Source organism: Hoplias malabaricus, chromosome X2 (assembly GCF_029633855.1).
Source record: "Hoplias malabaricus isolate fHopMal1 chromosome X2, fHopMal1.hap1, whole genome shotgun sequence".
In the NCBI taxonomy this organism is placed as follows: Eukaryota; Metazoa; Chordata; class Actinopteri; order Characiformes; family Erythrinidae; genus Hoplias; species Hoplias malabaricus.
The window spans coordinates 12,106,796-12,123,080 of record NC_089819.1 but is presented as its reverse complement, the minus strand read 5'-3'; positions in this window follow the sequence as shown (position 1 = coordinate 12,123,080).

Below are 16,285 nucleotides of genomic sequence, written 5' to 3'. Positions count from 1 at the left end.
AGACTGAAAGTCTAGATTTGACCAAGGGGGTGCCCTTACCTGTCCAAGTATCCAGAACAATCTTCTAGGTGTGTAGTCAGTCAGTGAAGAATTAAATCCACTCAATCTTAAAGACAGTTCTGTGGGACATGGAGTCTGCCGCCTCATTTAAAGTCATTACAGTCTGCAATGGTGCATGAAATATGGATGTCTTCTTCTATATGAAGAACAAAGCTGCACAATAGTTCAATAAGAGCCTGTGTTAGAGAGAAGGTCAACAAAATACAGTAAACTCTGACAAAGTACCTCAAAAGGCGGCATGAAAAAATAATGACCACATATCTGGCTTTATCTACAGCTTCAGAACGTTTGCCAAAGGCAGGCGATGGAAGCTTAAAGAGTCAAAGCTGTACCTCACCCCCAAAGAAAAGACTAACTGAACACAAGGACAGCTGTTCATTCTGTTCTGAAAAGTCTCTGATGATCAGAAGAATGGACATTAAACAAGATATCAACTGCATAAATACACCAATCAACCATAACGTTAAAACTCAAAAGGGTGGAAATACAACTTGATCTTATGGATATGGCCTCAGATAATACTGGACTGACATGAAGAGATGTTTGGAAAATTAAACCAGCACACTCACATTTTAGAGCCACTGCACTGAAAATAATAATAATAATAATAATAATATTCAGAGAGTAAAGTCAGAATAATTCTGATATTAATGTCTAAAGATTTAAAAGAAATAATTCTAAATAATTTCAAGATTAAAATCAAAATACCAGCAGACACAGCCCTTTGCAGTGTAACTGAGGAATGCATTGTATTGTTGAAGTCATAAAATCGTAAAGATTTCAGGAATATATACTCAGTCCTCTGGCATATCAGGACTAGATTGTTATTAGTATTTGAACACTGAATCAGTTGTGCAAGAAGTCATTCATTCAGAAGAAGGCATTTTGTTTCACAGGATACAATTAGAATGATCATGGAAATGATGAATCCAGAGGAAGTGGAACGCCGGCATGCCCATGAGGCTCTATCGCTTTATGGCTTATGGACCGCTGTAATAAAGCCGTATTCATCGCAGCCAGTGGTTGCACTGAGGGGTTTAGTTGTTGTGTCATGTGGATGGAAGCGTGTAAAAAATAATTCTGTTCACCTGACTGCTCACAGACTGGGAGTCTGTCTACATGTTATAATAGATAATAAACCAAAGAGTGTTTCTCTAAATATTCTGACTTCTCATATATTAAATATTCTCATATATCAAATATTCTCAGATTTTTTTTTCAGTGCTGTGGCCCTAAACACTTACTGTAATAACGTTATTTGTTTTTACTTTAATGTTAGGGTTTTATTTATTTATTTATATCCTTTCAGTTGCCTAAAACCTTTGCACAGTACTGTAGATGCACTTTGTACTTCTACCATTACACGTTGTGTTCCATCTGTTGCTCTGTATACTTTTAAGCCCACGTACACCCTGTTCTTCATTAATCAGGAGTAGGTGGATAATTCTCAGCGCTGCTTAAGGACAAGACCATCCTGACCTGCCAGGTTAGCGTTTCCCTAGTCTCACGCTGCCAGACCCTCTAGGGAGTGTTTGGTGCCTTTTGTCAAGAACTGCTTACTACTGGAGGTAAAGAAATTTGATTGACACGCAAAAGGACCAATCACAAGTCTGATACTTTGGCATGATGCGTAGATGAAGCAGACTTTATGATTCACGTCAGACCAATAAAAGCCACAATACATGGAAATGCATAGACGTGGATGTGCAGAGAGCCAATCACAGCGTGCAGAACGCTGACAGTGAGGCCAGGTTAGTGTACTGAAAGTCTCAGACTCTGTCGACTTGTGGGCAGAGCATCTGTGGCTGAACCTTGCCAGGTGTTTCCTCTCTTTCAGAGTTTCGGGGTTTTAGAGCTCCTCAGAGTGTGGGGGCCTGGATCAGTGGTGGAGTACTGGGCCAGTGTTGTAAAGTGCTCCACTACTGGGTCAGAGTTTTTTACGATTACATCCAATGACAATGGTCAGGTAGAGGGGTGTAATACCTCCCCATTGTAGTGAAGCTGAGCTCTCTGGAAGGGTGCGCACCAGCTAGTCATTCTGGGGTGAGTTGGAATAATGTGCATGATTAGTATCTGGCTGAGTGCAATCAAATCCAGTTAGAAAATCTTCAAAAGGACAAGGCCTCAGAGTCAAGCATGCTTGCTTCAATCTATTCAGACATGCCTGAATCGGACAAGCTTGTTTTAATCAAGGCAGCGAACTGGCACCATGTCTTTGAGCGAATGAATTCCCTCCGACAATACATTTTTCCAGTCATCAATTACATCCCATAGAAGAAACTGTACACAATAGTCCCCTTCATCCCCTCGCAATGGCTTTCAACCCAGAGGTTGTGATCCTATTCTCTGTAATCTCTCTCTCTCTCTCTCTCTCTCTCTCTCTCTCTCTCTCTCTCTCTCTCTCTCTCTCTCAGTGAGAAGGAGGCAGAGAATGGGGGAGGGAGAGTTACAGGCTCATTTAGTGGTTAATAATTGACTGTGAATTACCCAGGCCCTGTTCTCCTGAATGAGACACACAGAAGAAGAAGACAGGAATGAGGGAAGCCTCTCTTCTTGCACGAGTATCAATGCCAGCCTCCACATAATTACTGCTTTGTTATGCGGAGATCATTTATTATAATTACAGTTTGATTGCTTGAATGAAAACCTCTCTCACAGTCTGCTGCTGACTCACAATGGAGGAATGTACATACAGCATAACCCCTCTCTGTGTTTACTGGTTTCTCTTTATTTCTCTTCCTTTCTCTCTCTCTTTTCTCTTGCTCTTCTTGTCCCTCCCTCCCTTGCGCTCTCTCTCTCTCTCTCTCTCTCTCTCTCTCTCTCTCTCTCTCTCTCTCTCTCTCTCTCTCTCTCTCTCTCTCTCTCTCTGCCTCCTTCTGTAATTTCTCTCTTTTTCTCATTGACTCTGTTCTTGTTTGTCATTCACTCCCCACTTTTATGCACTGTTTATTTTGGTCTTTATTTCTTTCTCTCTCTCTCTCTCTCTCTCTCTCTCTCTCTCTCTCTCTCTCTCTCTCTCTCTCTCTCTCTTTCTCTCTCTCTCTCTCATTTATTATTTATCTCTGTCTCTATTGCTCTGTTCTTTTACTTGCTCATTATTTCTCTCTTTCTCTCACTCTCTCTCTGTCTTTTTCACCTCTCTTTAACACACCCTTAAACTTCAATTTTTTGCCTTCACTTCTATACTATTTCACTATTTCTTTATTACTCTCTCCCTCTCGTTGTCACCTCCCTATTTTCTTTCTTTGTATTTATTTTTCTCTCTCACTTTCATGCTCCCGTTATTCCTCTCATTTGCCATGTTTATATGCAGATTGATTATCTGTTAATAATCAGACTAATAGCCTTTCAGAATCCTAGGCACTGGAATGTGGTGCGTAAAAATAAATCATTAAGTGAAAGCAAAACAAGCTTGTGGACATGTGTTATGTGTGTGTGTCTGTTTGTGTGTTATAACGGCAAGAAGATCTTATTGGTCATTTTTGGTCCATTTCTTTGGGTATTGACCGACCCGGAGGGTTCCCTCTTAAACTGTTTTGAGCTGTTTTGAATTTGTGGAGCTGCTGTATCTCCGCAGGCAGAGGTTCTGCAGAGATAAACAATCAGCTTTAAAAAGCATCAGGTGCAAATAAACAAACATGTTTGTTGAGAAGGATGAAAAGAGGGAAAAAAAGGAAAATAGAGGATGGGGAAAAGGATTCCAGGGAGTTTGCATTCCATTATTTCCCATTCTGCATCTCTCTCTCTCTCTCTCTCTCTCTCTCTCTCTCTCTCTCTCTCTCTCTCTCTCTCTCTCTCTTACGTTCTGGATTTTTCACTGATCTTATGCATGACACTTCACTGAAGTGTGTGTGTGTTAGTCTGAGGCAGGGAGAGAAAGAGAGAGAAAGGAGGGAGTGCTGAGGGTGGGTGTGTGTGTGGAAAAAACAGAGAGAGGGGGGAAGGAAGAGGGGTTTGTTTTTTGGCTGTATGCATTGCTGGTATCTTTTCCTTCATGTCTCTGGGATTTTTAGTTTCTGGCTCTGGAGAATAAAGCAGAAGTCACAGGAGCAGTGCTTCTCTCCCTAGAGGTCTAATTACAGCTGCTTTAGTCCACTGCTCAGGCTGGACGCAAGTGTGGAGCTCCGGATGCGCTGCTGCTGCTACTAGGAGCATGTGCAGAAATGCAGTCCGTGAGAGCATACAGATGAATATTAGTTATTTTAAACTCCATATATATATATTTTTTTTTTAAGGTGGCAACATGGCTACCCAGTCAGTAGGCGTTTACTGGGGGAGCTGCGTGATACATTTACAGCATTTAATACATTTCCATTGGTCCATCCCAACTCAGAGCAAAGATATTTGCAGTGTTTATGTTATTGTGACCCACGGGCCATGCCTCAGCCATCCAAAACGATTGATCTCACTCTCTCTGCGTGGGTAGGACGCCCTGCCCCACCACCACCCTTTTTCTGCACAGCACAGTCAATACAGGTGTCTGTTGCTTAACATAAGAGAACTGGGCAGTTACTGATCTCCTCCAAGTGTGTTGAGCTCTAAAATGGCATTGTGTTATCCACAGTTAGAGTAGAAATGTTGGCTGGCTTAATGTCTCAGAGGAAGCATGTGTTAGGCTTCACCTTCCAAGTGACAATATGTTTAAGAGTCTTAAATGTGTATATTGTAAATTCAGTTGTAAATTGAAAGTATATTTGTGTCTTAATATGGACTTAATGTAATGTGGTAATGGTGAAATATACCATGGCTTAATGTGACTTCTGACTGTAAATTAGATAAATTAATGCTGGTCTCTTACTTTTGCACTCATGTATATATGACTGGTCACAGCAGAGGGTGTACAAAATGCAGAATGACACCCCCCCCTTTGAAGTTTTCCTTTTGAAGCTTTAGCTTTAAAATAGTATTATAGTAAAATATAAATATAAATATAAAATAGTAAAACATATTAATATATCAACAGCATATAGCAAAATATCAGTGATAAATGTAGCCTTTTTAGTATTAGCCAGCAGTCTGTATTAGAGTGCTTTCTTCATGTAGTGTTATGAAGGCTTCTTCAAAAGGAGTTTCCCCTGTCCTCATTCAATTCCAGCATCTTTTGTATTCAGACTGTATTCCATCTCAAATTATTTCTCCCTTCTCACTTTACCCTCTGATGAATCTAACAGCTTTACACTGCATATACTCTACATGGACAATAGTTCTGAGACACCTACACATTTACCTACAGAAGCTTTTGTGATTTTCTATTCTAAATCTATAGGATTTAATATGGATCTGGTCTCTCTTCTGCAGCTTCTGTGTAAACTTTCTACAAGATTGTGGAGTGTCTCTTGGACCCATTTATCTAGAAGAACTTGCATAAGGTCAAATACTGGTATTGGAAGAGAGGGCCTGACCCAGTCTCAAACCTAGTCCAACCCAATAGTGCTCAGTTGGCTTGATAGCTCTGTGTGGGACTTTATGTCTTTATGGAAATTGCTTTGTGCACAGGGGAACAGGAAGAAATGTCTTGAACTGACTTGTTGCAAAGGTAGTACCTAATAAGTGTGTCACACTCAAATTAGCCGAGCTCTGAAGAACAACTCATTCTTTCACTATTTTTTATGAGTGTGTGTGTGTGTATGTGTGTGTGTATGTATGTGAAATATCTTCAAGTAGCTTGTAGCTTCCAGTAGTTTCCAGTAGCTTACAGAAGGGTTTTCTTTGAGGTATCTTGCCATGGTGGTGGGCGATACGACACAAAAGGTCAGTGTGTGAAAAGGCTGTGGCTTCCTCCCTCCAAGCCCTTCATTTTCTGCTCCATTTTTGGCCCTGAGCTCAGCAGCACCGCTGCTCTAGAGGCCAGCTCTGGGTCATAGCATTTTATACACACAAACACACACATACACACTCACACACACACACACACACACACACACACACACACACTTTAGACTTGCTCACCACGCCAAGCCTATTCTACTCAAAGGTTTGTTTTTATACCTTGTCAGGACATAAGGCCTTTGTTATTTTTATATTTCTTTATATATTTATACACATTGAGTATATAATCTAAAAAATGCTTTGTCCAATAGTATAGGACACTCAAGAGCAGCTGCACATTGAAAGTTTCAGTGCCTAAAGTATTTGTCTAAAATGTTATAAATTCAATAATTTATGTGGCTGAATTCAATCACATTCTCACAGCGATGTTCATTATTTGTTTCTGCCTCTTGTTCAGTGTTGAGCTGTGCTCTGCCTGACCCAGCCGTAACCTCACCCCAATCAAGGATAAAAGATTTGTGTTCCTGGGTGGAGAAAAACAGGTCAGATGTCCCCACAATCACAACGTATTCTTCTTTTCATCATGCTGGGTATGTTTAGTGTCCCCAAAAAGTGCTAGAAACATGACATTAAACACCTCAGAATGGCAAGAGTCAGGATTTAAGTTTTAAGAGGATATCTCGCCGCACAGGAGGGTGAAGGCAATTGTTGGTTTTCTCTCTCTCTCTCTCTCTCTCTCTCTCTCTCTCTCTCTCTCTCTCTCTCTCTCTCTCTCTTTCTCTCTCATGCACTCTCTGTCAGTAAATATGATGACTCCACAGCAATTCTCCAGGTTTCAGAGTTCCAAAAGTGGACACAACCAAACACTCACAGACAAAATGGGTAAAATTCCTCACTGATTTGGAAGCAAAAGTAGCATTCTTTCTCTTTCTCTCTCTCTCTCTCTCTCTCTCTCTCTCTCTCTCTCTCTCTCTCTCTCTCTCTCTCTCTTTCTCTCTCTCTCTCAAGAGATTGGTTCTGGATCACAAAAGCCTCTCCTACTCATCCCAAAGGTTTTGAATTGAGCCTCTTCAGTCCAGAGGAGACAGTTACACTGCTCCACAGCCCAATGCTGGGGGCTTTTATATCTTTGAAACACTTGATATTAAGCTATGAGGACTGTACAAACTGTGTGTCAAGAATAGGTGAAATCATTCACCTATGGGTGTCAACTAATGTTTGGACACAACATCCAGAGTATTGAAATCATTCTGGGAAAAATAATAACTCCATAATTAATTTAATTTAAGTATAAAACAAAAGCAGGGGTGGCAAGGTGGCGCAGCAGGTAGTGTCGCAGTCACACAGCTCCAGGGACCTTGAGGTTGTGGGTCAATTCCCACTCCGGGTGACTGTCTGTGAGGTGCGTTCTCCCCGTGTCCGTATGGGTTTCCTCCGGGTGCTCCGGTTTCCTCCCACAGTCTAAAAACACCGTAGGTGTGAGTGTGTGTGTGTGAGTGTGTGTGAGTGTGTGTGTGTGTGTGTTGCCCTGTGAAGGACTGGTGCCCCCTCCTGCCTTGCGCCCAATGATTCCAGGTAGGCTCTGGACCCACTGCGACCCTGAACTGGATAAGCGCTTACAGATAATGAATGAATGAATGAACAAAACAAAAGCAGCACTTGGCCACTAATGGCGCTGTTTCACCAAATCCACAGTCTGTTACAAACCTGAAGAAAAATCACAGAAACAGTGCTGTAAACTGTTACAAGAAAATGTAACAGAAAAAGGGCAAAAGGAAATCTCTGCTTCTCCTAACAGTTTGATGTTATGAGATACACCCTTAAAAATTATGGTACTTAAAGGGTCCTTTAATAAAGAAAATAGTTTTGTACAGAACATTAAAACAACTATGAATGATTAAATGTTTCTTTGCATATTCATGGGAAATATGCTAAAGAGTTCTACATTGCTCCAAAAGTTGCTAAATAGAACCATCTAGAACTCATTCTCATAGAACCAATAGAACTCATTTTCACTATGCAAAGAGTTCTTTGAGTGTTCAGGGTTCTATATAGAATTTTCTTTTTTAAGAACCCTTGAAAAATCATAATTTTTAAGGGTGTAGGGTAATGCATAGGGTTATGGTTGTGTGGGGATATGAATATATTTGGGCTTGGGTATATGGTGTGACCATACAGCCAACATATTTATAATTCAGGCTTTAATTGAAACTGAACGGCAAAAGACAAGTGCAAACTTTCTGGCTATCAACCACACATTTACAACATGAGCTCAACAACACTGCTGCATGAATTCAAACACAGAGTTGTTAAATCTCTACTGATTGGTACAGGAGCCTTAGTTTATACCCATTGTGGAGGAAGAAGGGTCTCAGAGGAGTTGTAGAGCAGCAGCCAGCTTTCATTGCCTTCAGTCTGCTCAGTCTGACACAACAAATTACTAAAAACAAAATGTCTAGAGAAAGAATGGCATGTTTTAAAGGGTCTATCTAAAGCACAACACTCTAGTTTTAATTATGTATGCATATGAATGCCAGCAGCTCACACTGAAGGTCAGGCTCTGTTGCATTCACTAGTGTTCCATGCTGTTGGTTTGCCGATAAATGCCCTTGTTTACATATTCTCCCAGTTTGAGTGTTATATGCTAAATGCAGTCTGCTGTTATGTAACATCCAGGTCTGACAGTATTACTCCATTAAACTCAATTACTTAAAAAAAAAATCAAATAAAGTATAAAAACAAAAACACACAATGCTTAAACTGTCCTTTTCAATGCATTGCCAATGACTGGCATTTAGAAAATTAAATCTTCTATTTACCATACCCTTCACTTACCTTGTTTACCGTGTTTTAATAACTTATTTTAGTAAACATATCTTAGGGGCATCACAGTAATTGGGGTCCTGGGGTTGTGGGTTCAGTCCCCTCCCTCAGGTCACAGTCTGAGGAGTTTGGTGTGTTCTCCCAGGGTCTGCATGGGTTTTGTCCAAGTTTTCGCCCACAGTCCAAAACACATGTTGTTAGATTGACTGGTTGTGTGAAAATGCCCTTGCGTGTGATGTACTGAGTGTCCTGTGATGAATTGGCACTGTGTCCAGAGTCTGTGCCTGCCTTTCCCCCAGAGATTCCAGGTCGGCTCTGGAGTGGTAACAGGAAATGAGTAAATAAATGAATGAGTGAGTAAGAAACAATATAATAATTGGTGTTAAAATTGGATGCAGGGTACACAGCCTTTCCCAAATGTCAAGACAGGGTGAAATGGTAATAGAAAATTGGGTAGAGATACAGGTGGACTGCAGTGTGTAATTGTAAAACTAGAAAGTGCTCATTTATGGTCAGTGGAGCTGATAAAATGAACAGCGACTGTAGACACAAGGTAGATATTCCTATTCTAGTGATCGTTTGGTGTATTGCTCTGATTAGATTAGTGGTACAGTTTTCATTCATCCATTGTCTGTAACTTCATGTCCAGTTCAGGTAGAGCCCTCTGCAACTAGTATAATCAGCGATGACTAACCCACAATCCTTCAGAAACTTCACATTAAGGCCATGATACAAAAGATAAGAGTGGAGCTCAGAAAGAGAAATCTGGTGATGTGTGGATTTATCCCGGGCAGAGCGTTGTAAAGCCTACTGGTGGCAAGTCCTCATCACGAAAACAAAGCTCCACATCAGAAAATCTTTTTGGGGCAGCATGTTGCAAGACTGTGGGATTTGTTGCCAAATGTGTTTCAGATGTTGGAAACTGACGGATTACCAAAGGTCCTGGTGTTTTCCTCTTCTCTTGTGGAGAAGTTCCATGAATGTCAGGGACTGAGTTTGCATGGGCGAGAAAAAGAGAATTTCAAGTTTACTCACAGCAGGGAAAGATACATACAAATATTCAACTCATGGCTTCCCTGTCGTCTTCTGAGAACTTGCAACAGCAATTCTGTTTATAATTCACATTGTGCTGGTCTTATACACTCTCTGAAAAAAAGGGAGAGTAGAGGTACATTATTGTCACTAAAGATACTAACAGTGTAAATGTACCTTTAAAGGTACCTTATAGTGGTGTTAAAGTCCAGTTGTGTTCCCTAAAGGTTAATTACATACTTTTATCCAGAAAGAGAGTAGAATATTTGTAATCTTTCACTATAGCACTGTGTAAAATAAAAGAACATAATGTATGTCCTGGAGATGAAATGGAGGTGTATGAAAATAACACAACTTTAAGGTACAATTATGTTCCCTACAACTAAAGGCAATGAATATGTTACCCTTGAGGGTACCACAACAGTGATGTTTTTTTTTTGTTTGTTTTTTTCTGACAGTGTACAAATTGCATAGGTTGCGTTGCATTTTTTTTTTTTTTTTTTTTTTGGGGGGGGGTGTTTTTATTTTATTTTATCACATATTTAAATTATATTCATTCATTCATTCATTCACTATCTGTAACCGCTTATCCAGTTCAGGGTCCAGAGCCTACCTGGAATCATTGGGCGCAAGGTGGGAATACACCCTAGAGGGGGCGCCAGTCCTTCACAGGGCAACACACACATTCACTCACGCACTCACACCTACGGACACTTTTGAGTCGCCAATCCACCTACCCATGTGTGTTTTTTTTTTTTTTTTTGGACTGTGGGAGGAAACCGGAGCACCCGGAGGAAACCCACGCGGACACAGGAAGAACACACCAACTCCTCACAGACAGTCACCCGGAGCTTTGAATCGAACCCATAACCTGTGTGACTGCGACACTAACCTGCTGCGCCACCGTGCCGCGCTTTTTAAATTATATTGTAATACTTTTTTTTAATTGTTTTTATTATCTTTTACTTTTTAAATTCTTCTACTGTAATGTTTCTGTATCGCTCTGTAAAGCCATTGTGAATTATGCCATTATGAAGCCATTGCCATTATGAAAGGTGCTCGATAAATAAACTTACTTTGTAGATGTGTGAAAGGGGCCATACATGAACTAAGGTTCACTATGCCCTGTGACAAGACATTAGTTATAAAAGACCCAGGATTAGGATGTGGATCAGAGGAAATGTGGTCTTTGAAGTAATGGAGCTCTACACAAAAGCATTAGGATGAATAGGAGTGGTGTATATTTAATGAAAACTGATCATCCAACATCAGCACCTGACCTCACTAATGTTCATGTGGCCAAATACAATCAGACCCTCCCATTAATGTGTATTAATGTGGCTGGTGTATTATCATCACTGCAATGACACTGATGTAGTGGTACATAAAAGTACTACTTAAAATTGTTCTTAAGGAACTTTTGCCTTGCAGGAAGAAATATAATATTGTAAATATATGGTAATTAGCCAACAGGCAGAAATGAACCTGATTGCTTGGCATGCATTGAGCAGAAATCTTCAAATACGATGCTATAAACCAATAAAGCTCCACCTAATGATTTTAGAGGAGGTAAGTGGCTAATATAAATATATCCTTGAACAGAGGATGTAATACAATATTGTTCTGCTGCCTCTGAGGCAGATTCTAAAGAAGTACATTTTCACACTTGATTAATGAACGCTGCCTTTGAAGAAGCTGCACAATTATAAACAGTAATGCTCTTCTTCCTCAGAGGCAGCAATCATGTGCTATTTCACTTTGTCTTAGTACCTGCCTCAGAGGAAGCATAGCATTATTGTTCAATATCCTGTAGCTTTTTCAGAGGCAGCTATCCTCCATTCAACAAACAAAATAATGATGTTTTTCTACACTTCCAATAAATTTTGAAACAGTGAATCAGAAGTCGGTAAACATTGGGGTAAAAGCAGAGCTTTACCAGTTTATAGCTCAGAATTTCAAAATATCTGCGTAATGTGTGCTAACAAATCGCATTCATCCCGACCTGTTGGCTTATGACCAGTTATATAACTTCTTGCCTAAAAAACATTTTCAATAGTGATTTTTTTACACAAGCTTTGTTGGGTTGTTAATACATGTTGTGCTTGTATGAGTGGATCAGACACAGCAGAGCTTCTGGAATTTTTAAAGTCCTTAGTGTTGCTGCTGAACTGAGAGTAGTCCACCAACCAAAAAACTATTTGGTCTGCATTCTTTGTCAATCAGAGTATGAATTACACAATCTGTGTAGCAACAGACTTTACATCTACACAGTGGACCCAGATAACAAGGCAGCCAAAAACTCTAGCAGCACTGCTGTGCCTGATCCACTCGTACCAGCGTAACACACACTAACACTACTGCAGCTGCAGTCTATTGTTGATGGAATATATTTATTTATCAGCACAACACTCATGTTTTCTCCTCAAAAGCTTAGAGCTACTTCATGAGCCCTGACACTTTGCAAAAAACATAAAACATGGATTAACCTCAAAGACTGAGGATTCTGGTGATTTTCTAAATGAGTACCAACACAAAACATCCAAGGTTTCTCAAGATAAACATCCCAGCCTCCATTCTTCTGCACCTTGTGATCAGAGCCTGTTGAAAGAGGGAGCTCAGATAGCCAAAAATAAAATGATGCAGAAGAAGAAAAGGAGGAGGAGGAGGAGGAGGAGGAGGGTGTTTCCAAGAAGGCCAGGAGTGGAAAGAGAGAGTTGTGAGGCTCTGAGGGATGGAAAGAGGGATGAAGAGAGAGGAGGAGGAGGGGATAATCACCCCCATGTGTGAGCAGCAGAAGTTTCCCTCTAATGAGAATGTGGTGGGTGTTCTGCTGGAGTCGTGACTGTGGTGTGTTCCTCAAATTTGTCTCAGAGATATACCTCCAATCTAACAGCAAGAAATAAAGAGGCACTGCGGAATCATGTGGGATATAGCCCACCGACCAATCACGGTCCGGCACCGTCCATTCCATCGTCATGGATTCCCTGTCAAGTCAGATAATTGGCCCTGCTTCATCACATCCTCAGATCCCTTTGTACACTGGCCTGTTCTATTCGCTCTTATTTATTATTCCAATGGAAATGACTAAAGGAAGACTTCCAGTGAGTGCTGTATTCATAATGCTGCATTAATATATTAATAAGCACCTCCTGGTTTTTACACTCACTGTCAATTCTCTCAGCTCCACTGACCATACAAGAGCATGTTGTAGGTCTACAATTAGAGACTGTAGACTACACGTTGTTCTGCATACTTTGTTAGCCCTCTTCCCCCCTGATCCTCACTGGTTAGGACCCCATCATGACCACTGGTGTGCCTGTAACCCTTAATGTTGGGTTTGATTTAGATTTAGTTTTAGTCTTAATCTTTTGACTAAAATGTGTATTAGTTTTAGTCTCACTTTAGTAATTTAATTAATTTTAGTCCACATTTAGTTGCTGAAACTAAATAATTTTCTTGTAGTTTTTATTCAATTCATTCAATTTTTTGAATTTGAATAAATGTTTAGTTATATTTTTAGTTTTTTTTTTCTATTTTACAGGTGTTATTTATTGCTAACATATATAAACAACAGTTTACAAGTTATTTTACATTTACAAATGTTAACATATAACACTATGGAAGGAATATATCCACTTTTTGCTTCAAATAAATTTTGCATTTGTTTAACATTAACATTTTAATTTGAAAAAAAGCACTGCAGAAGTCACCTCAAACTCTATGAATCATTGGCTATGAATTATTTAGTCCTTGTCTAGATTTTATTGTGAAAATAATCATCAACAAATAGTTTTTTTAATGTTTTCGTTAACAAAATGAACACCTTTTGTCCACTCACTGTCCACTCTCACACACCTACCTTGTGATTCCACAGTGTAAATACAGCATTTTACAGAGTAGCTCATCTTTTGCTGCCCATTGTCATTGTCAGTAATCCTCTAGCTGTTTATCGGTGCTCACTGGATGATGTCAATCAGATGCTGTTGATTGAATATATTTGATTGATGTACTTTAAACAGCCTAGCAGTGACAATTAGGTGTTTTAAAACTCCAGTAGCACTGCTGTACCTGATCCACCCATGCCATGCTATCACCATTTCAGTGTCACTGCAGTGCTGAGAATTATCAGCCATCCAAGTAATGCCTGCTCTGATGTTGTCCTGTGAGGGTCCTGACCATTGAGGAACAAGGTAAAAGAGGGCTAACAAAGTATGCAGAGCAACATACAATGCTCCTAAATTGTCAGTGGAGCTGATACAATGGAATATGAGTAGAGGTGGAAGTACATATGTGGCTTCAGTGTTATGGAGCTATTAAAAGGCAGGCAAAATTATACAGACTTACTAGGTATGGTAAGGCATTATATATAGCCCCTTTAAGCCTTATGAATGCATTATTAAGTATTCATAGGAAGTTCATTTCCAGAAGAAATGTCACTGCATTGAAAGTGCTTGTCATTTTCATACCTGCTCTAATAGGGCCAAAGAACATTTCAGAAATGTCATGCTCTGACAGAGTGAATACAGACTGCTGAACAGGTCTTAATACTGGCCGTGCATGTGCCACGCTTTCCCTGTCTCAGCCGTCATCGACAAGCTTTCACGATCTCAGTCAAAACCTCAGATCTCTGCCACACCTGGAATCCAGCACCGTGAGAAAGTGAAGGTTGCTCTGAAGATGGCAGCTCCTACCTCCTGACGGGCCTCAGATGATTATTTTCTGACACGTCAAAAATCTTTCGGTGGAGATCCTAAGCTGTGAACAGTTTTCTGACACAAAGTGACACGTCTCGAGGAGGAATCTCTAGGAATATGAAAAATCTCGGACTGTCACACAGGGTTAGGATTCAGGAATTAAACTGTAAACTGTGTAGTGTGAAGGCCTACGTCAGCTTGAAAACTCAACAGAGAAACTTTACCATGAGAGCAACTTAATGACTTAAAGCATTACATTATAATGACTGTAAGTCTAATGACAGTGTACAGGTGATAACATCTGTGTGTTACAGCACAACAAAGACAAATTTCTTTCATGCAGAAATAATGAATAACTTATTTTTATTATTATTCTGAATATGGACCTTCCTAGGCTTCACATTTTCACCCTCAAATGTTGGTTCCAGAACCAGAAAATTTATTCCCAGCTAGAACCAAAGAATAGGGCAAATTGTGATTATGCCCGTGGGCATGTCAACTAAAGAAGCTCCAGAAAGTGCACAGAGCCTCACATAAAGAGTTATGGTGCAGTGAGGCTGAACAGGGTAGTTGTATTGTCCTTAACCTGGGCCACTGGGGCTAATACTGAATTCATCCAGAGCTGGGCATGTAATGTAAATCTCTCACGGCTAATGGATTCATCTCTCATGGAATGTCTGGAATGAAGATTTCTTGTTTTGTCTTGGCAATATGTAGATTCAAATATGTTCCTTGTTCTTATGTTCAGCTATTATTTAAAATATATATTTATTCTTATTTACTTTTAACTAAGTCTCATTCAGACTGTTCCTTATTCATACAGTTATAAACAAAACATGAGTCTTGGTTCCTTTCAAGGTTTTTTCTTATGCTCTGAGGGGTTTTTTTCTTGCTACTGTCACCTTGGCTTGCTCATTTGGGGCTAGGACCTGGACCTGGCTGCTTTGTGACAGAATCTGTTGTAAAAACACTCTCTAAATAAAACTGAATGTGCAAGTGGAAGAGAGAATGTAAAGCTTCACTATGTAAGTTTGACAGGTTTTGGGAAACTCTGAGATACGGAATTACACAGAATGTGCGGAAGAACATGTTGCAACATAAGGTGTGCTGCATTCCATCCAAATGTGGGCCCCCACAGACCAGTGGCAGATGCTGGTCTTTCAAAGAGGGGAAGCTCAATTTCGGCCTACATCATAAAATGTGTTGGTTTATTTATACGTAAATTCTACCCTCTGTTCCTTTTCAAGAAAATGATCTGTGACCCTGTCGTACCAAGAAGGCGCCTTTCCAGGGACTTGACTAGTGTCCTCTCAATGGCCAGCAGAGCTAGGCTACTTAAACGGCCTTGGCCCATGTGAAGTGTGTCCGCCTGTGAGTGCTTTGTGACGGTGGAGGGGCTCAGCAGCACTCGCTGGACAGAAACTGCGATAGAAGTCAGAAAGAGTGATAGAAGTCAGTCTCCAGTCGATTTGTCACTAGTTGTTTTTAACAAAGAAAATGCCGCTAAAAGGACTTAGAAAGTCTCCGGTTCAACTCAGAACAGAATGAAAATGTAATGCTCGCACGGATCTTTACACCAAAGGATCGCTGATTCGCTCATTTCGCTGTCAATCAAAAAGGGATTCAGCCTCAGACAGATCATCCAATCATCATGCAGAAGCTGAGCGTCCGGGCCAGCCGAGGCCAGCCCACTGCCCCATAGACCCCTTAGAGATGCTGAGCGTCCGATGGGCGGGACAAAGCCCAGCATTTATCCAACTCAACTCGTTTCGCTGCACTTCACTGCTTCGTTATTGAACACTGTGGACGCTCAGCGTCCTCACTGTTTAAAGAACTGTGAAGCTGCGGGAATGATTGAGAGGAAAGCCGTGTCTTTACCAGTGATAAGAAGCTGATTCTGAACAAAA